The 21,498-nt window shown below is 32.4% G+C and overlaps 1 long non-coding RNA gene across 1 annotated transcript; it reads right to left on the bottom strand.

The window, feature by feature from the left end:
• Positions 1 to 1,652: 1,652 nt before the first annotated feature.
• LOC134248792 (uncharacterized) lies at positions 1,653 to 14,549 on the bottom strand. The gene is made up of 4 exons (XR_009988137.1): positions 14,317 to 14,549; positions 2,564 to 2,640; positions 2,254 to 2,347; positions 1,653 to 2,178 (listed from the first exon to the last, which is right to left on the bottom strand). It is a non-coding gene; the product is annotated as an uncharacterized LOC134248792 (long non-coding RNA).
• Positions 14,550 to 21,498: the final 6,949 nt, after the last annotated feature.

Below are 21,498 nucleotides of genomic sequence, written 5' to 3'. Positions count from 1 at the left end.
ATGTTACAAACATGTGTTTTAATTAAAAGAGAATATTTAAATTAAATCACTAAGATTTTAATCATTGAAAAACGCCTTTTATTTCTTTCCGAGCAATGAGGACACTATTTATTGAACATCCCTCGTATCGTATTTCTTTTTCTATAAAAATTGAATTGTTTAGACCCGAAACATCTTAAATGACACATACTTAAGTAATTACATGTATACTATTATATTATGATTCTTGTTGATATTTCTATGTCTTTTGTCTTTTTCATCAAGAATGAAACTATAAGTAAGAAAATATAAGCACAGTACAGTGAGCAAATATGCTTCATAAAAGCATGCATTAATTTAAAATTGTAACTTGTTATTAGACACTGAAATTGACATTTTGAATAGCAGTGGGGGATGTACGAGGGTTGTCCCAATAAGTCGTAGACGATGTTAATAACTTTTTTAACACGCAACCAATACTGACCAAATTTTGCATAGTCATAATACATTCAATGTTCTTTAAAATTGTGAATTCTTAAATATTTATCTTTCATATTAATTATATTGGGACGATTTATATGAAAGCCGATATGGTCTGTCGGCGCACGACCAAAATCCGGAATAATTGACGCATATAACTATTACATTTGTTTTTATTTCTTTGGTACTATGTAAAAGATTGAACTAAAATTTAAATCACTGAAACCAGAATCAAAATCTTAATAATACGTCAAATTTTCATATAAATTGCTTTAGAAACAGATGACTGGTGGCATGATTTTCAAAGTGCTGTTCGAATTGAGATTGATGAAAATGACGTTGTCGAACGCGTACCCGGCGCACGGAAATGTAGTAAATTGTTTTTGATATTTTTTTATACATCAGAGACGGGGAAAAAGAGTGCAGAAAGGACATTACACACTTTATTTTAAGAGAAGAGTTGTTTTTTAATAGTATGAGATTCAAAGATAGTTTTTCCTCTATCTCGATAAAAAAAATAGTTATCGCATGTAAAGTGGAGTACTGATTGTTTAACGCAGACATTTGGAAACGTTCTGGGCCATGAACGTCGTCAAACAAAGTGTATTCTCTGCTGCCTAAAATGTAAGTGATCTTTCAACGAATTTAATTTTGACTAAAATTTGAATCTGCTTAAGAAAACGGACAGTGGTGAATTTAAATTATTCCCTCAGTCAAGTGTGGTTTTTCACTTTAAAATATTCATTTTGATGTTAATAGCCTCATGTGAAGCAGAAAAAGGGACCATGAAGTTATGAGAGACGTAAATTAAGCTTGCTTTCGTACGCCGATGTACACTTACATGGTTTCTTTATTTTTTCATAGTTTTCTTATTAAATGTGGTATCGTCATGAAACTTGAAATACATGATCATAAAATGTTACTCTTTGCTATGACAAGAAAAGAAATTTGATTTAGCAAAGAGGAAATAAACTATGTTCCCTGTCTACGACGTTTTGGGACAACCCTCGTATTTCAACAGTATGCAATTTGCCTTACATAAATAATCTATAAATTATTTTTGCATATTAAATGAAATTTTTTTAAAGATAACGCACGATGATCGATCTCATAAAAACTTCAAACAAGGAGAATCTGTGAACAAGGTATACCACGGACCCTCCAAATTCCAGATCAGGTAGGATAAGGTGCCTAGGAGGACCAACCATTCCCTGTTGGCTGGTCATGTTACAGTCGTCGTGAGCCCTGTGAGTATTGGTCAAGTAGGCAAAACATTCCGTATTCAAAATTCAAACAAATATAACAGTTTTGATCTGAAACAAGTCAAGCAAAATACGACCCAGTGAAAGGTTATATTTGCTAAATTATTATTTATTAAGGTCATTTTAATGATCACAGAATTTATGAAATGATGACTTTGCACGAAGTTGTTGAAATCCATATAACACCTATTCATAATTAGGTAATTTAGCCTGCCCCGGTTAAACTGTTCATTCTCACAGTCTTGTCTGTAAAGGAGGAGGTCTGAAGTCTACAATCGGAAGATTTTCTATTTCCGGAATTTCGTCATAACTGTTGTCTACATTGCCAGCTGAATCAACAGAGGTTGGTCTCATTTCTTGATAAAATCGAGGTTGACATTGTAATTCTCCCTCATATGCGTAGCTATCCTTTTTATCCGTTGACTCTAGTCTCTTGTCAGAAATTTTGCATCTGTTTCTAAAATTATTAAAGTTTTATTATTTTTTTAATAGTAACAGCCCTATAAAAATTGAACGAAAAGAGAAATCATACCCAACGAAAATTCCAACTAGGAATCCTAGAAAAAAGGCAACAACTGTGATTCCAACACTAAGAGGAATTGTAATCATGCCATGATTTTCAAACTCTGAAATGAAAATATACATGAAAACAAATATATCTGGTTAAAAGTTATATATTGATTGCTCTAATACAGTGCATTGCAACGTGTATTTAGGCCAAATGAGCAAGTAACAAAAAGAACACGATTTTTTTCAACTGATAGACCCTTTAATTATCGCCCGGTTGATAAATCAGGTGTAAGAAAAAAAAGCACAACGATATATGATTTAAATCAACTTACCAGGATTTCTGATGGTGTCTTCAATCTTTGAAAAATTGGTCAGATTGCAATTTTGTTCTCTGATTTCTTCGTAGCTCCTAAAAAATAAATTTAAAGTTAATGCTGAATGGGTCAAGATAAATGGCACTATCTGAGAACGAGACATATTTTTCTTTATAAAACTGTCTTATATTCCTTGAGATTCAATGGAATTCTTTTAATTACATTTCAATCCTGTGCATCTATTTACAAAAAGGGTAAACATTATATGTAGCTGCTAAACAATAATTTTCCCCCTTCCTTTTGGTATCAAATTGGTCATTTCACTGAAGGTGCCATAATTGGGAGATTTGTTTATAATTAACCATTATAACAACTTTAAACATATCCCAAACAAAACCAATGCTGATTTTAATTACATTTTAAATAGATGGTAGAAATCGTTTTACATGCACATGTACGTTATATCGCATTCAATGACTAGAGTAAAGCGACACTGGTAACCTGTGACAATACGAAATACGCTATAGTTATTTGAAGAGGTATAAAATTGATTGAATGTTTTCAATTAAAGAGACCTCACTAAATATATGCCAACGCATGCCGTTATACGGAGTCTGTTTTTACGGTCTCATCCAAAGGACCTTTAAAGGAAAGGATCTTTCACTTCAAAATGCTTAAGTGCTTGGCAAAAGAACATTTGCCTATCTTTTTTAAAATTGACGTCGGTCAGCCGACTTCACGACCTTCACATACATGTAGGAACAAAATCAGATGATCGGCTTTTACTTGAAAAAAAATTAATTTTATACGCCTTAAACCTTTCCACCAGGCTTTTTGGTGTAATAAACAAGTGAAATGAAATTTTTACGATGGCCGATATGAGCCGTCAAAATACAAGTAAGAGTAGTTCTATTATGTACGCTGAATCAATAGCAAAACGCATGAAAAAGTAGTAATATAAATTTGTGCATGTACAAATCTTGATACAAAATACACTCGAAACTACTAACATTCCTTAGATTTATTGGGAATATTATCTGTAAACTTAGAAGGGACAAAATCAAATACACGTGTTTCTGATTTTCCCTCTATATTTTCTCCTGTTCCCCTCATTTTTAGTTGTTTAATAAATTGTGTGCAGCTTACTTCAATTGATCACAAAATGCAGCAAGATTTTTTTTTCTATTCGCCTTTGATCCCTCTGTGATTTTTAATTGTTGTTGTCTTTTTTTTATTTTAACTTTCACGACAACAAAATTATCATTCGTATGCCCCCAAAATACCGGTAAAAGATTCCAGAAACAATGGAGCTGCATCTTTATTATTTCTTTTCCCGCCAGATGAAAATCTGTTGCTTGATGATATGTGCAAGAAATGGGTCTATTTTTCATTCTATGCTTTGCCGTTTCCTTAATAATTCTTTATTCAATATTTTTTTCCGTGCATCGGGAACGAGGAAAATGTAAAAAACACTATGTGCCCGGCGGCAACAAAGTTCCAGAAAACTATTTTAAGCATAAAGGTCACAGTTAAGGTCACAAAGTCATTGATCTTAATGTCATTAAAGGAACTTTATTAGTGGAGTATGCATACGAAAAATGAAATCTGTATCACCTATGGTTCAAAAGTTATGGCGAAAGTTCGAAAAAGCAATTTTTAGCTTATAGGTCACAGTCAAGGTCACAGGTTCATTGACCTTGGTGTCATTTGTATGAGATTAATTAGTGAGGTATGCATACCAAATATGAAGTCTCTATCTCTTATGGTTCAAAAGATATGGCAAAAGTTCGAAAAAGCTATTTTTAGCATGTACATGTTGGTCAAAGTCAAGGTCACAAGGTCACTGACCTTGGTGTCATTTGAAAGAACTTTATAAGTGAAGTAGGCATAATAAATATGAAGTCTCTTATCTCTCAAGGTTCAAAAGTTATGGCGAAGGTTAAAGTTGACATCAGACAGACAGACAAACAGATAAACAGGCAAATAGATAAACAGATAAACAGACAAACAGATGAACAGACAAAGAGACAAACAAACTAGAAACTCTTGTTGCTACAGCAACAAAGAAGGTCTTCCGTTCTCCTCTATTTATCTGCATGAATGAGCTTTTATTTATGTTAAAAAAGGCATATTAATATTTAAAATGATAACAGGAAAACAAACAACCGGAGATACCTACTAAGATTCTCGACGTTACTTTAGACAATATAGTATCAATAACATTTTCAAAAATCACTTTCAATTTTTTTTATCACTTCCTATGACAACCAGAAGTGACGTATTTCACCTTATACCTGTTGCCCAATCTTTATGGTTTATCATTCTTGTAAGAGTAGTGTCTTGATCTGTTACAGTTTAAGAGATCTCGTGATGCTAACTTCTTATTTTGAGGACAATAAATCACGTGACCGGACGTAAATCTTTAAAAAAAAATTTTGAGGTAACTCTAGACATTTAAGTCTGAATAAAATGTCCTAAAATCATTTTAAATACTCTTTTTATAAAAGATATTTATGTGATATGATTATACTAAATTTCTGTAGTTTTCTCTCATAACCCGAAGTTGTTGTTTTTGTTTCTAGTGGGACTGACATTTTTCAAAACTACAAATAAGATGCTATAATGTATTGCTTAGAAAGATTCTATAAAGAAAAGTTAAAATATTTGATTTATTTGATCACTTCCTGTGAAAACTTGAAGTGACGGCAGAAAATGTTAACCAAAATAGCTAGATTTGCCTTCTCATCAAGATCTACCAATCCTATAAGATTGGTGTCTTAATCTCTTACCGTTTACGAGATCTAGCTATGATAACTTCTCATTTTGAGGACAGGATATCACGCGACCGGAAGTGAAAATTTAAAAAAAAAATATTTGAAGTTACTGTAGACATATGCAGTTTGAATAACATAACCAAAAGTCATTACAAATACTTAACCGATAAAAAGTATTTATGGGAAAGAAAAATACTCAAATTACGTAGTTTTTCTCTCATAACTGGAAGTTGACGCTTTTGCAACCGGTGGTACTGATATATTTTGAAACTTTAAATAAGATGCTTTAATATGATGCATAAAAAAATTTTTAAAGAAAAGTTGAAATTTTCGATTTCTTTGATCACTTTCTGTTACGACCGGAAGTGACGGCGGACAATCCTATCCCCAATGGTTCTGCGTACTCATCAAGATCTACCACTCCTATAAGTTTGGTGTCTTAATCTCTTACCGTTTACGAGATCTAGCTATGTTAACCTCTCATTTTTAGGACAGAAAATCACGCAACCGGAAGTAAATTTTACAAAGATTTTTGACGTTACTGTAGACATTTGAAGTCTGAATAACATATCCAAAAGTCGTTACAAATACATCATGTATAAAAAATATTAAGGATAAAGAAAAAAAACTCAAATTATGCAGTTTTTCTCTTATAACCGGATGTTGACGTTTTTGTTTCCGGTTGGACTAAAATATTTCAAAAATACAAATATTAAAATGTTATAATGTGATGCAAAAAAAGTTTCATAAAAGAAAAGTTGAAATTCTCGATTTCTTTGATCACTTCCTGTGACAACCGGAAGTGACGGCTGACGATCTTATCTTAACTGTTTTTGCCTACTCATCAAGATCTACCACTTATATAAGATTGGTGTCTTAATCTCTTACCGTTTACGAGATCAAGCTATGATAACTTCTCATTTTGAGGAGAGGAAATCACGCGACCGGAAGTGAATTTTACAAAGATTTTTGAGGTTACTGTAGACATCTGTAGTCTGAATAACATATTCAAAATTCATAAAAAATACTTAATGCATAAAAAATATTTATGGGAAAGAAAAATACTAAAAAAATGCAGTTTTTCTCTTATAACCGGAAGTTGTCGTTTTTGTTTCCGGTGGGACTGACATATTTCGAAACTACAAATAAGATGCTATAATGTGATGCAAAAAAAATTTCAAAAAAGAAAAGTTGAAATTTTTGATTTCTTTGATCACTTCCTGTGACGACCGGAAGTGACGGTCAACGATCTAAACCCAAAATGGGCTCGCCTACTTATCATGATCTATTACTCATATAAGTTTGGTGTCTTAATCTCTTACCGTTTCTGAGATATGACTATGACAAATTATTTCTGAAAAAAACGGAAATCGGACAAATCTGACGACCGGAAGTGAATTTTGAAAAAATGAAAAAAACGTCTGAGCGTATTTTCATTTTCTATCATCCCTGAAAATTTCAAGAAAATCCGTTCAGCCATCTCTGAGAAATCCGTCTTACAAAAAAAGGGGAAAAATAATAATAACTAGAAACTCTTGTTGCCACAGCAACAAAGAAGGTCTTCCGTTCTCCTCTATTTATTTGTATGTATGAATTTTTATATATGTTTAAAAAAAGGAAGAGATTCTCGATGTTACTTAAGACAATTATAGTCTTAATAACATTTACAAAAATCATTTTCAATTTTTTAACACTTTCTGTGACGACCAGAAGTGACAGCGGACGGATTTTCACCCTATATCTGTTGCACAATCTTCATGGTTCATTATTCATATAAGTTTAGTGTTTTGATCTGTTACAGTTCAAGAGATCTCGTAATGTTATCTTCTCATTTTGAGAAGAAGAAATCACGTGACTGGAAGTAAATTTTTGAAAAGATAATTGAGGTTTCTCTAGACATTTCAGTCTGAATAACATGTCCTAACATCAATTCAAATGCTCTTTTTATAAAAAAAAAATATTTATGGGATATAGTACGATACTAAATTCATGCAGTTTTTCTCTCAAGACCGGAAGTTGTCGTTTTTCTTTCCAGTGGTACTGACAGTGGTTCAAAACTACTAATAAGATGCTATAATGTATTACTAAGAAAGATTCCATAAAAAGTTGAAATTTTTGATTTATTTGTTCAGTTCCTGTGACAACCGGAAGTGACGGCGGACGACGTTAACCCAAATGGATTTGCCTACTCATCAAGATCTATCACTCCTATAAGTTTTGTTTCTTAATCTCTTACCGTTTACATGATCTAGCTATGATAACTTCTCATTTTGAGGACAGGAAATCACGAAACCGGAAGTGAATTTTAGAAAGATATTTGACATTAGTGTAAACGTTTGCAGTCTGAATAACATATCCATAAATCATTAAAAATACTTTATCTATATAAAATATTTATGGGAAAGAAAAATACTCAAATTATGTAGTTTTTCTCTTATAACCGGAAGTTGTCGTTTTTGTTTCCGGTGGGACTGATATATTTCACAATTACAAAAAAGATGCTATAATGTGATGCAAAAAATTTCAATAAAGAAAAGTTGAATTTTTCGATATCTTTGATCACTTCCTGTGACAACCGGAAGTGACGTCAGACAATCTTATCCCAACTGGTTTTGCCTACTCATTAAGATCTACCATTTGTAAAAGTTTGGTGTCTTTATCTCTTACCGTTTACGAGATCTAGCTATGATAACTTCTCATTTTGAGGACAGGAAATCACGCGACCGGAAGTGAATTTTACAAAGATATTTGACGTTACTGTAGACAGTTGCAGTCTGAATCAAATATCCAAAAATCATTTCAAAGACTTTATATATAAAAAATATTCATGGGAAAGAAAAATACTCAAATTTTGTATTTTTTCTCTTATAACCGGAAGTTGTCGTTTTTGTTTCCGGTGGGACTGAAATATTTCGAAACTACAAATAAGATACTATAATGCAATGCAAAAAAAGTTTCAATAAAGAAAAGTTGAAATTTTCGATTTTTTGGGACACTTCCTGTGACGACCGGAAGTGACGGCGGACGATGTTAACCCAAATGGGCTCGCCTACTTATCAAGATATATTACTCATATAAGTTTGGTGTCTTCATCTCTTACCGTTTCTGAGATATGACTATGACAAAATATTTCTGAAAAAAAACGGAAATCGGACAAATCTGACGACCGGAAGTGAATTTTGAAAAAATGAAAAAAACGTCTGAGCATATTTTTATTCTGCATCATCCCTGAAAATTTCAAGAAAATCCGTCCAGCCATCTCTGAGAAATCCGTCTTACAAGAAAAGGGGAAAAAAATAGTAATAATAAAAAGAAACAGTAGAATCACTATAAGGTCTTCCGTCTGAAACGGAAGACCTTAATAATAATAAAAAGAAACAGTAGAATCACTATAAGGTCTTCCGTCTGAAACGGAAGACCTTAATAAACAGGCAAACAGATAAACAGAGATAAACAGACAAACAGACAGGACAAAAACAATGTACGCCTCGGATCTATCGATTCAGGCGCATAAAAATACATAACGTTTTACATAAAATGCAGCTCGTTTACTATGGAATTTGAATAACGACTCTCATAAAATTTGCCCTCAATGATGGAAAAACCCGACAGCTTAGATCGCTGAGAATTGTGTAAAAGTAAAATCAGTGTTGCTGTTTTCAATATTATTAAAAGCATTGGCATACATCATTTACATGTATTTACCTATTCTCAATTAAAACAAGAGGCCCACGGGCCTTATAGGTCACCTGAGTATCATGTAACAACTTTCCAGTGATTGTATTTGGTTCGTGTTTTAATCCAAAAGCCATGAAGTTCACAAATTTTGAAAGAGGCACCATTGCTTATCAAAGGGCAGATTTCAAAGCATTAATTTATTTTTAGTCAAAGTACCCCCCTGGTACCCCTGACCCAGCGGCCCTGAAATTATCTATTTTGAAAGAGGCCCCTTTCTTCATTATAAGGCCAGCATTTTTTTATGTTTAGGTTTAGTTATGAACATGAGAATAAAAAAGTCCCGAAGGAGAAGGAAATAAATTTTTTTTGATAAATCAATTATTAACATTTGTAAATTCTTTTTTTTATCATATGCTATTCTAATAGGCTCCTTACCACTGGACACATAATGTTTACAAATAGGAAAGTAGAACATTTAATTGCTTATTTCATCATCTGCCAGTTTGGGCCAGTTATATAAATTTTGTGATGTTGGTCAAAATATATTTAAAAAATTAATTCTTTAAAAGTCTTTCAATATATATTCATTTTTTTAATATGTGTTAGGTGAATGTGTAGACATTGTTCTAAAATTTACTTGATGCCTAAAACTATAATTCCTATCATAAAACAGACAGGGAGTATTGGGGAGTAGGGTGAACATTTTTTCAATTAAGTGTAAAATAATTTTTCTGGCTGATACAAATGATACTACATGCCTGTATATATTTGTATATTCTTGCCTTTTAATAGTTGATTTTTTTTATTTCTTCAGGTTATTGTTTATTTCTTCCTCAAATGGACTTAACTTCTCCCATAGTTTTATTCATTACATCTGATGCATAAGTAAACCTTTTCTTAAGAATGATGCTTAGACTGTAAGCTATAACATAGACCTAAACAATGTCGCTGGCAATATGCAATAACTACCACGGGCAGTTTAAAACCTGGGGAAGGAAAACAATTTACAGATACTTTTGAAACGAATACATAATTATCTCACCAGCATGTCATTGTGCAACAAAGTCGTCCGCATTTTATTTGTCCTTTGAACGGGTGAAACGTTTTGAATGGCACTCGTATCGATGAATTTTACACTAAACCAAGCTATCTTCTCAGATCTAGCTTTATTTACCCGCCGTTTCATCGTAAAACCGGAAGTGCGTGTTCGTAAATCTGAAATCTCGATCCCGACTCAAATTTGACGTCGGAAAGAAAAAAATTGTTTATTTTTTCCTGAAAATTGAAAACCTTGAGCGGAGGGTTTGTAAAACTGAAAATAAAATAATTCCTGGCCTTAAATATGTAATTAGATCATTAGCATATTAACCAGGAGCAAAGGATAAGATGTTCAAAGAATTCATGCATTTCACTATATAATCATTAGAGCCCCACCCTAAAACAAGAACCCCTGACCCTGGGGCCATAAAATTCACAATTTTGGTATAGGCACTCTTGCTCATCATAACTATATACTTAGTTAGTTTATTTAATACCCAGGAGCAGAGAAGAAGATTTTCAAAGCATTCATGTATTTTCACTATATAATCAATAGAGCCCCGCCCTAACACCAGAACCCCTGACCCTAGGGCCATAAAATTCACAATTTTGGTAGAGGCACTCTTGCTCATCATAACTATGTACTTAGTTGGTTTATTTAATACCCAGGAGCAGAGAAGAAGATTTTCAAAGAAATAATGCATTTTCACTACCTACTTATTTAGCCCCGCCCTAGCACTAGAACCCCTGACCCCAGGGCCATGAATTTCACAATTTTGGTAGAGGACTCATTGCTGATTACAATCATGCAAACAGTTTGACTGCTTGATGTCCAGGAGTAAAGAAGAAGATTTTTAAAGATTGCATTAATTTTAGTGGTTTTGGCCCCACCCCTCAGGCCCCAGGGAGGCAGGGATCATGAAATTCACATTTTTTGTTTCCTTTTACCCATGGATGCTTTGTGCCAAATTTGGTTGAAATTGGTTCAGTGGTTGCAGAGAAGAAGCTGAAAATGTTCAAATGTTAACACACGACGCACAACACACAACACACGACGCACGACGACGGACGAAAACAGATAGCAATAGGTCACCTGAGTTTACTCAGTTGACCTAAAAAAAATAAGAAAGAAAACACGTGTTTCTCTGTCTCCGTCTCAGTTTACGGAAAACTAAGGAATGTTTCCTCGTTCCGATGAGAAAAAAAATAATGTAGAAAAAGGTAATATTGAAAGAGGGCAAAGTATAGTATGAAAAATAAACACATTTCTTACACATATCATCAAGCAACAGATTTTCATCTGGCGGGAAAAGAAATAAAAATGTACCTCCATTGTTTCTGGAATCTTTTCCCGGTATTTTGGGGCATACGAATGAAGATTTTGTTGTCGTGAAAGTTAAAATCAAAATAAAAGACAACAACAACCAAAAAAAAAAAACACAGAGGGATCAAAGGCGAATAGAAAAACAATCTTGCTGCATTTTGTGATTAATTTGAAGTAAGGTGCACACCAAACATCTAAAAATGAGGGGAGCAGGAGAAAATAGAGGGAAAATAAGAAACACGTGTATTTGATTTTATCCCTTCCAGATAATCTTCCCAATAAATCTAAGGAATGTTAAGTAGTTTCGAGTGTATTTTGTCTCAAGATTTGTACATGTACACATTTATATTAGTACTTCATGCGTTTTGCTATTGATTCTTCCCTCATAATAGAGCTACTCTTGCTTGTATTTTGACGGCTCATATCGGCCATCGTAAATTTTGATTTAAAAATATATATGATATCTAAATAACTGTTATTATTTACACTCCGATGATAAATTCTGTCTGGCCAACATTCTTTGTTAAATAAATATTTCGACAAATGACATGACATATCTGGAATTTTAAAATTCTTCATCGTAAATGCATTCTATATGGAATAATATCTAAAGCTGATGATCCTCAATGTGCATAGTTCTAAAATATGGACGTACATCCAAAGTACGTCATAGCAATGGGTACTTAGAAACTTATTTAAGGTATCAAGTATGCCACACTTGACTATTCAGTGAAAAGGATTCAATATTAAATAAACTATCAAGTATTAAATATATATGTTTTAAAATTACATTATGTTATCTTATGTAACGATTACAATTTCAAAATAATTTACAATGGTTACGTTATATAATAGATTAACCATTATTAACAGGCTTATAATATAACGTTACTGTTTTAAAAATAAAATTATTATTGATGCTCTCCTATATAAAGTTTTGGAAATTTTAAAAATTAAATCCACTTGAGCTGTGTCAGTCTTAAAATTGTCGACGTATATTTCGTTCATTGCAACGACTTGGACAACAGCAGACTCGCCTCGTGTAAATTAGACAAATAAGGAAACATTCTCACGATTTTTAGAAAAAAAAAATTCAGCTGTGTTGAAACATTCCAAAGGTTTCATTTTTAGGGAAAATAATATAAACTAGTTTGATAATTCTTCAAGTTGTATGATTTTGTGCATTATAATAACTACTTAAAAATACTTAATCACAAATAAAGTCTAAATGAATTTTTAGTGTTTCAATGTTAAAAGTGCAGTGCATGAAACAATTATATTAGAAATACATTGAAAATTGGATACAAACGGTCTTTATGTGTAAAAAACAACAAATTAAACACATTGCAGTTGTATACGATACAAACACTGTGAAATTTATTGATATATGTCAAAATGTCAGATATCAAGATTGTCTTCTAGAAAATAAATAATTCCGAAGAGTCTTTCCTTTACAATATATATTGTCCATTTTCAAAAGTCCCATTTGATTTTTATAGAATGAAACATATGGAGATAACGAAAAGCATTCAAGTTCATAAAAGTCCATAAAACAATACAAAATTGTAACAGAGCTAACACGGACCTTCAAATCATTTGAGGTGGGATGAGGTGCCATGGAGGAGTGAGCATCCCCTGCCGATCGGTCACATCCGCTGTGTCCTCCTTGCTATGATCGGGAATTAACGGAAAAACCCATCGTCTGTTTATTGTATAAATTATAGACTAACAAATAGTATGTAAAACGTCAGTCAGCATTTGACTCAATGATCAATTATATTTGCTGACAAGGTCACTGTGTCGACCATAGAATTTACGAAATAATGATTTCAAACGAGACTGCTGAACTTTTTGTTTTATCAACTTGTTTGTCAATAATTATATAATTTACCTCGTTTTAGAAATTGTTCATATGTAGAGCATGCTTCGAAATGGAAATAGTTATTAAATTGCAGAACAACATTTCAAAATTGTATTCTCTGAAATAAAATTAAAATATTAAGCATTACAAAGTTCTTTGCTATCTAGGACTAGTATGAATATTAATCGTGTAATCAATCGATTTTTTAACTCACGAATCAAGGAAGACAAAAGAATTGATGGTTCTCATAATGCCATTGAATTGTATCAACATTCTCTTCTTTTTATCTAAACAAAAGGATTAAGCACAAATATATTATCTTATTTTCATATGCATTTAAAGTAATAATTTCAATACATTTAAATTTTTATTATTTAAAACAAAAGCAAATATTAAATTTTAATATTCTTAAAACACCACAATACATGACATAACTTTTATAATTTTAAGAGGCAGCAAGTCGTTAATGTATCATTTATTGTTGTATTCTATCACGTAAGTGCAACATCATGAAAAGTTCCAAATGTGTCGACAACTTCCGCATTGTTAAGGAGTTTTTATACTATGAATTATAGAATAAAAATATTATCAAAATATCAAAACCCATATCATCAGGACGATGTACCACCAAGCAAAAATAATAATATTTTACGAATTTTGGCAGTTTTTCTTCTTTTTGCTCTGTTCAACCAGTTCATCAGCTGCATTGACTGGGGCAAACGTATGCCAAAGGTAATTGCTCTGAACAATTGTTATTTAAACAAAAAACATAATGTTTTTCATTTTAATCTGTTTTGATACATACTGTATTATGTCGTTTTTAAGAGGGGTTGAGACTTTCTGTTGCAAAGGGTTTGAAGAGAGAAATAACATGTGTGTTGGTATGTTACAGATATGTTATAATGTCCTTCATTAAATAAGATGTCTAAAATATTTTTACTTTCTGATGCACACATTTCAATCAAACCTATTTCTTGCGTAAACCTTTGACCAAATGTGATTACAATGAACTTTCAAACATGTTGTAAGTGATTATCATTACTCCACACCTTCATTTAATTCTTTCATTTTTCATGTTGATATAAAGAGTGCAGACCTGGATTCAGAGGGGATAACTGCAGCTTGACATGTCCAGAAAATTATTATGGTCCTCGATGTAATATGCAATGTAGGTGTAACGAATCTGAATACTGTTATCCTGCATGTGGTTGTGTGTCAGTTCTTACCAAAACGTCTGGGAAAACAATGATGATCAACATTGCAACCATTCTAATGGAACATGACATTGGCATCGCAGATATTATACAGAACCTTTTGATGCAATCGTGTTTATCGTCAACAAAAATTGTCTTCGAAATAGTAGTCAGTAAGGCTGGAGTAAACATGAGTAGCGTACCTTATTATTCTATATTTAACGATTTTTTTCAGAAGAATTATGCCCAGTTCACACGGAGAATTTAATTCGAATTATACGTGAAGTTACTGCGAATTAGCTTCGCTTGGCATTCACACGGAGAATTTAATGCGAATTAGTTTAATTCGAATTAATTTACTGCGCATTAAATTACATCGCATTAGCTCTGTGTGAACGCTAAAAGAAGCTAATTTGAATTAAATTTTGACACATGCGTAAGGCCAGAATTAAGTCACAGGACACATGTTGGTTGTTAGATTTAGGTATCCGTGCTATATTTGGTTCAAAATTAAGGAAAAGTATGATAATAACTATTATTATATGATTGAATAATTTCCATCTCTGTGATTGGCTGAGATCCAACTATGTTAGAAAAACATTACGTTGTATTGACCTGCACATGACGTTCCAGGTCAATACAAGGATTTATTTCCTCTACATTGATCTAAAACTAGATTCTGAAATTCCAAATTGATACAAATTGTTTTAAAAAGATATTTAAACGACTATGATTTTTATTTTCATGTGAACAAAACATAAGCGAATATATATTTAAGGTGAGGGTGGTAAGAGGGGATGCAGGGACCCCCCCCCCCTCCAACACTTTTACAGAACAACAATTTTTTTCTTTACTTTTTGGCAGTCAGTTTTCCCTTCTAATACTCCTTCCTTTCAAAATCTATCCTATGAAAAAGACTGACATTATATTTTTTTTTCATTGAAACTAAAATTGATTTTAATAAAAACATTTCAAATTGATACGACTGGTAAGGTTTATTAACATTTAATTCTGCTAATCTCTTGTATTTGGCTAGAACTTAATAAAATGCAAATAAGTAATGAGCTGTATCATTTTATCAGTGAATCATATAATAAAACAATTATTGCTGTTTTTTCGGTCAACACAATGATTTAGCCATCTTCGAAGTACAATATTCACCTCGCCCTTCGGGCTCGGTGAATATTGTATTCTTCAGATGGCTAAATCATTGTATTGACCTCAAAAACCAGCAATAATTGTATAATGTATACCTGTAGCCACTATGATTATTATATCAAATGGATGGCTCTGCATACATGACGTGATTTACAAATGACGTCATAATAGCCTTACTGAATAGCCTTTTTGTGGAAATAAAATTTTAATTCGCATTAGTTTACCTCGCTTTAGCTGTGAATGCAATTTAATCCGCATTAGTTTACTTCGCATTAATTTACTTCGAATTAAACTCTCCGTGTGAACAGGGAATTAATCTTATTGATTTTTTTCAATAATGTGTATAGGTTACATCATAGAAGCCGAGTAGTATTGATTATATCGTTTTCATGGGGCGTGGAAATCGAGGGCGCGGAGCGCCCGAGATTTCCACGCCCCATGAAAATGATATAACCAATAGTACGAGACATCTATGATGTAAGCAACTTCTCTCATATCTGCGGTGATTTTCTTTGATCTTTCTGTGGTGATATATCCCATATCACATATGCGATAATACTTTCCACGTCCCTTCATATATCACTGCAGGAGGTAGAGAAATCAGGTCATGAGAAAAAAATCTGATTTTATTTCACAAGTTCATAACCACAGAAAAATGAACATGTATAGCTATTTCTTAGCCTTCAACTAAATAAAAATACATGTATTTAACTCGGTTGAAAGTTCCCAGTCGTTCAAAAGATTAATCCATTTTGAAAATTTGAAAGTTACGGTAAAATCTCCAAACTTTTTATCGTTAAACTCCTTACTATTTGTTTCTGTGATTTCATAAATGTCGAGTGCCTGGCTCAAAAATAAATTGTCAAAATCTTCAAACTCAGTTAAAAACTCAAAGTCAAAGTCACTAAGAACGTCCGACATGTTTGAGAGCTAGCCTGAAATGAATCTTTTTTTTTATTATTGAATTTTGACACTCTCAATGAAATTTACGTCATTGGACATGCGACAAAGCAAGGTTACATTATACATAATACCAAGAGAAATCTGCTTTTCATGTATAGATTTTGTCGATGTCTTCACATATTTTTTTTTTCAAAAATTCATAAGAATAAAACTTTTTCTTATCAGCTACAAACGGAATTGTGAGATGAAATGCTAACAAGTTTCAGAACTGTCAGAGTGACTCCATGGCATTTGCGTTGTATATCTTTATCACAGTATACACCCATAAAAGGGTTACTATTGTTCCTTTTAAATCCTTTCGATAATTTTTTACGCATATTTAGATGCCATCAGCACGTGCTGCTGGAGGGCTGCAACTCAATCATTTAAAAAAAATCTTTTATATTTATAATCATTTTGAGAATTATAGGTTAACCCGGGTAATTTTCTCATCAAGTATCTTGACAAAACAAGAAATTTAATCAGTTTGAATGAATTTAGACATCGAATTACGTTAATGTTTACCCGCAACATTCATTTTTATATTTTATCTCAACACCATCTTCTCTAGCCAAGGGTTTCAGGGTATCAGACATCCTTGCATTGTCTAGCGAAGATGCCTCAACACCATAGCACTAGAACATACAGGTATCTTATTTGAGTTATTTATTACATGAAGAAATTATATTTCAAATACTTATTAGTGAATATCATAAACAAGCATTTATAACTGATATATTCTGAAAATGTTAGTAAATGAATTGATCGTGATATTCATATTTTAAGGTCCAGTCCAAAATTATGGTATACTTTGTTGTAATTATATCACATGGTGCAAATATATGATACGTAAGAAAATATGTTGGCAACTTCCGCGATGTATCGGAATATTTTTAGGATACGGAACAGAATGTTTAGTCAACTTTAAATCCATTTCATCTATAAGAAGATGATATGCCATAGTGCAAAAATAACGAAGAAATTTTATAGATTTCGGCAAATTTTCTTCTTTTTCTTCTGCCCAATCAGTTCATTGGTTGCATTGACTTGTGAAAACCGCAGTCACAGGTAATAGCTCTGATCTGAACAATTGTTTATTACAAAAAGAAACCAGTATAAAGGAACATAAATATATTACTATATATTACTACAAACGTTGTATTTTTTCGCTGTGAAGAGGGAATGAAACAGTCTGTTGCCAAGATTTTGCAGAAAGAAAAAAGATGTGTGTTGGTAAGTTACAAATATTTTTTTTAAATTCCTCATCGAATATAATGTTTAAAAACGATGTGAAATGCAGTGCGAATGAGACAAATCTGAGTACTTATATTCTGCAAGTGGCTGTGTGTCAAATAGGACCAAATCTTTTGACAAAAAACTGATGATAGATGATGTCATCGACATGATACATTTTATTAACATCACAGATATTAAATATAATATTTCCATGGAACCATGTGTATTCTTGCCCTTGAAAAATCATATTCCCCAAGGTTGTTGCCCGTGGGGACTTTGATTCTTCTTGGGCGAAGAAATCTTCGTCTCCCGAATATACATACAATAACCGTATAGTACTAGTATTTATATATTTAAACAAGAGGCACTTGGGCCTTATAGGTCATTTGAGCATAATGTAACAACTTTCCAACAATTGAATTCGTTTCGTGTTTTACACCAGAGGCCATGAAAAATTTCACAATTTTGAAAGAGACACCTTTGATACACAAAGCATGCTTACTTTAGTTACTTAATACCCAGAGGTATATAATATCAGAGTAACAAAGAGGAGATGATTTTGTTAATAATTACCAACGAAATTAAATCCCACACGAAAATTTATATGACTATGTATTAAATAGGGTTACTTTAAAAACAACGAAATTGAATGCCAACAAAAGTATTTTTGTTGACAAATCAACTAAAATTCACCCCATCAAAAATTTATGCTTCAATATATTGTTTAAAATATTATTCTCAAAAAAGTGCAAAGTAGGCAACTAAGCTAATAATAAATTGATTATCTCATATTCCTGGCAAATAGATTTTAAGTCTAAAATGTAGCATATAACTTCCCATTAGTACATGCACTTATTGAAATTGTAATATATGCTGAAGTGTTCGGCACGTGTGCTTACTTTGAATTCTGTTAAATGGCAATAGGATTCATTGTCTGCATTTAAAAAAGAAAAATGATAATCATACATTGACTTAAAAAAATTTCACATGTGAAAAATGAGCCGTAATTGAAAATTGTATGTCCTTCAAACCTAGATTGTTTTCTAATTTTTCTTCATTCTGATTCCGATGTTCATTTTAAGTAGATCCCAGATTTTTTTAATACACATTTTCCTAATATTTTTTATTTTAGCATAAAGAAAAAAATGTATGCGAGTAAAATCAAGCATTTAAAATTGCTAAGTTTTGATGGCAAGCAAGGGGGAGAACAATACTACAGGAACACTGCTTTAAAAAAGAATTAAATGTAATATAAACAAATAAACATGGAGAGTAATAATTAAGATAAAGCATCAAAGTCCATAAAGAAGTAATTATGCGCTCGGATCGATAAATCGGGACGTATTTTGTTTTTGCTTGTTTGTCTGTCTTTTGTCAACTTTAACCTTGACCACAACTTTTGAACCATGAGAGATACATGTAATAGAGACTTTATTTGGTGTGCATACTCCACTAATTAAATTCTTTCACATGGCACAAGGTCAATTAGTTTGTAACCTTGACTGTGTCCTATATGCCAAAAAATAGCCTTTTTAAAACATTTACGATAAATTTGAACCATACGAGATAGAGACTTCGTATTTGGTCTGTACTAGTATACTCCACTTAGTAAGTTCTATCAAACGACACCAAGATCAATGACCTTGTGACCTTGACTGAGACCTATATGTTAATAATAGCTTTTTCGAATGTTGTTGCCGCCGGGCGCATTGTGTTTCACAAACTCATCTTGTATTTAAACTTGTTTTTTGAAATCATCAATATATGCAAAGGTAATTCGCTTTACAAGGTTGGTCCATTTGTACTGACGCTCCTATCGCTGATAGCTTTTTTTTTATCAAATGGGACTGTGTAGCAACTTTCGAATTTCTTCAAACTGTTCAATGATTGATTGTATGTTGCTGTACGTCCAGTTTGAGAATTTTTAGTCTTACTGAGACTTTGCCATATACCGGTAATTAGCTTTACTCGGCACTCAGGGCCATTGAGAAGTGAAATCTTTTCCGTGCCAACACCTGTCGTGATACGGGGTCTCATTTTCAAGTTTTCATCCGAAGAACCCCTAACTTTCATTTCAAATTGGAAGATACAGTTGTTACGTATTTATTATCGACTTAAGACAGATAATATTACTTATTATATAGCTAATAAATAGTCTCTAATAAAATACTACGAAAAATCTAGATAATTTTAGCGTTCAATATCTTGGCATTTTATTGAACGCTGAGTTTGTATTACGTAATATGAGTATGCCCGAAACATTCCGAATTCGAGCGTTCAATATCGAACGCCCCGTTGTAAACAAAAAAAAAATGTCGTATGGTCAAATTCTCAGAGTTAAATTAAAGAACGGAAGTGGCATCTAGGTGAGATGTGTTTATTTTTACACAAAAATGAAATTATTTATTAAAAATTTAGTACGCATTACACCCATTAAAACCTAAATAAGCAAATCAAAACGCTCGGAGGGTAATCGAAATGATGCGATATTGAACACTTACAGGACAGGCGTTAATTTGAATACCGATACTAAAAAATCATTGAGTTTTTTAGTTGGAATAATTATTATAAATTATGAGGAAATGTTTTAGCTATATAATAAAAGAGTTATTGAACTTATATTGGTGAATATTGGCACTCGTTGGCTGTACAAATGAACTCAGAAGCTCGTGCATTTGTACAGCCAACTTGTGCCAATATTCACCAATATAAATTCAATACTAGTAACCTTGTTATCAATAGAGCCCAGTCTTTACACCAGAACCCCGACCCTGAGGCCATGAAATTCACCATATTGGGAGAGACATTTTTGCTCATCATAACAATGTACTTAGTTTATTTAATACCAAATAGCAGAAAAGAAGATCGTCAGTTAATTAATGTAGTTTCACTATATAATCAATTGAGCTCCCATCATAACACCAGAACCCTTGACCTTGGGACCATGAAATTAAAATTTCTTGAAGAGGTACTCTTGCTCATCATAACTATGTACTTAGTTTGTTTAATACCCAGGAGCAGAGAAGATTTTCAAAGAATTTATTCATTTTCACTGTATAATCAAGAGAGTACAGCAATTACTCCAGAAACCCTGATCCAGGGGCCATGAAATTCACAATTTTTACTCAGGTGACCTAAAACTAGAATTTTTTTTATTGTTGTTGCTTGAATTTTTGATTCCCATAAAGTGTATCCAAGGCCTTTTTTATCACAGCACTTTTGTAGCACACATTAATGCATATATTATCATCAGAAAATATATTTTGAATTCTTATAAGTAAAAATCAGAAGAAAAAAAAATTGATTCATATTATAGTATTTTACCATTAAATGATTAATTTTCACATTTTTAAAAGTCAGTCCTTAATCATGGTATACTTTGCAGGCACGTGTAAAGTGGGGGGGCCAACCTACCTGAAAAAGTTGACAAGCAAAAAAAAAAAATAAAAAGAAAATTTAAAGTTGCCCAAACTAGAAAATCCTATTTCGTGGGGGGGGGGGGGGGGGGTAGTGGCCAACTTTTTTTAATATATCACTTCCAATTTTTTCCTTACGATCCTTGCTATCACTATACTATGGTAATAAAGTGGGGAGGCCAACCATCCTATCAATGAACATTTACTATAGTAAAGGTTATGTTGGGGAAAAAAGTAATTATGTCACATGGTACAAATATATGAAAAGTACAGAGTGGGTTGTAAACTTCCGCGATGTTTCGGAATACTTTCAGGATAAAGCATAGAATGTTA

Source organism: Saccostrea cucullata, unplaced genomic scaffold, assembly GCF_032062105.1.
Source record: "Saccostrea cucullata isolate Sc308-1 unplaced genomic scaffold, CSIRO_AGI_Scuc_v1 ctg1848, whole genome shotgun sequence".
Classification (NCBI taxonomy): Eukaryota; Metazoa; Mollusca; class Bivalvia; order Ostreida; family Ostreidae; genus Saccostrea; species Saccostrea cuccullata.
The sequence above is the reverse complement of the archived record's forward strand: the minus strand, read 5'-3'. Positions and strand labels throughout refer to the sequence as shown.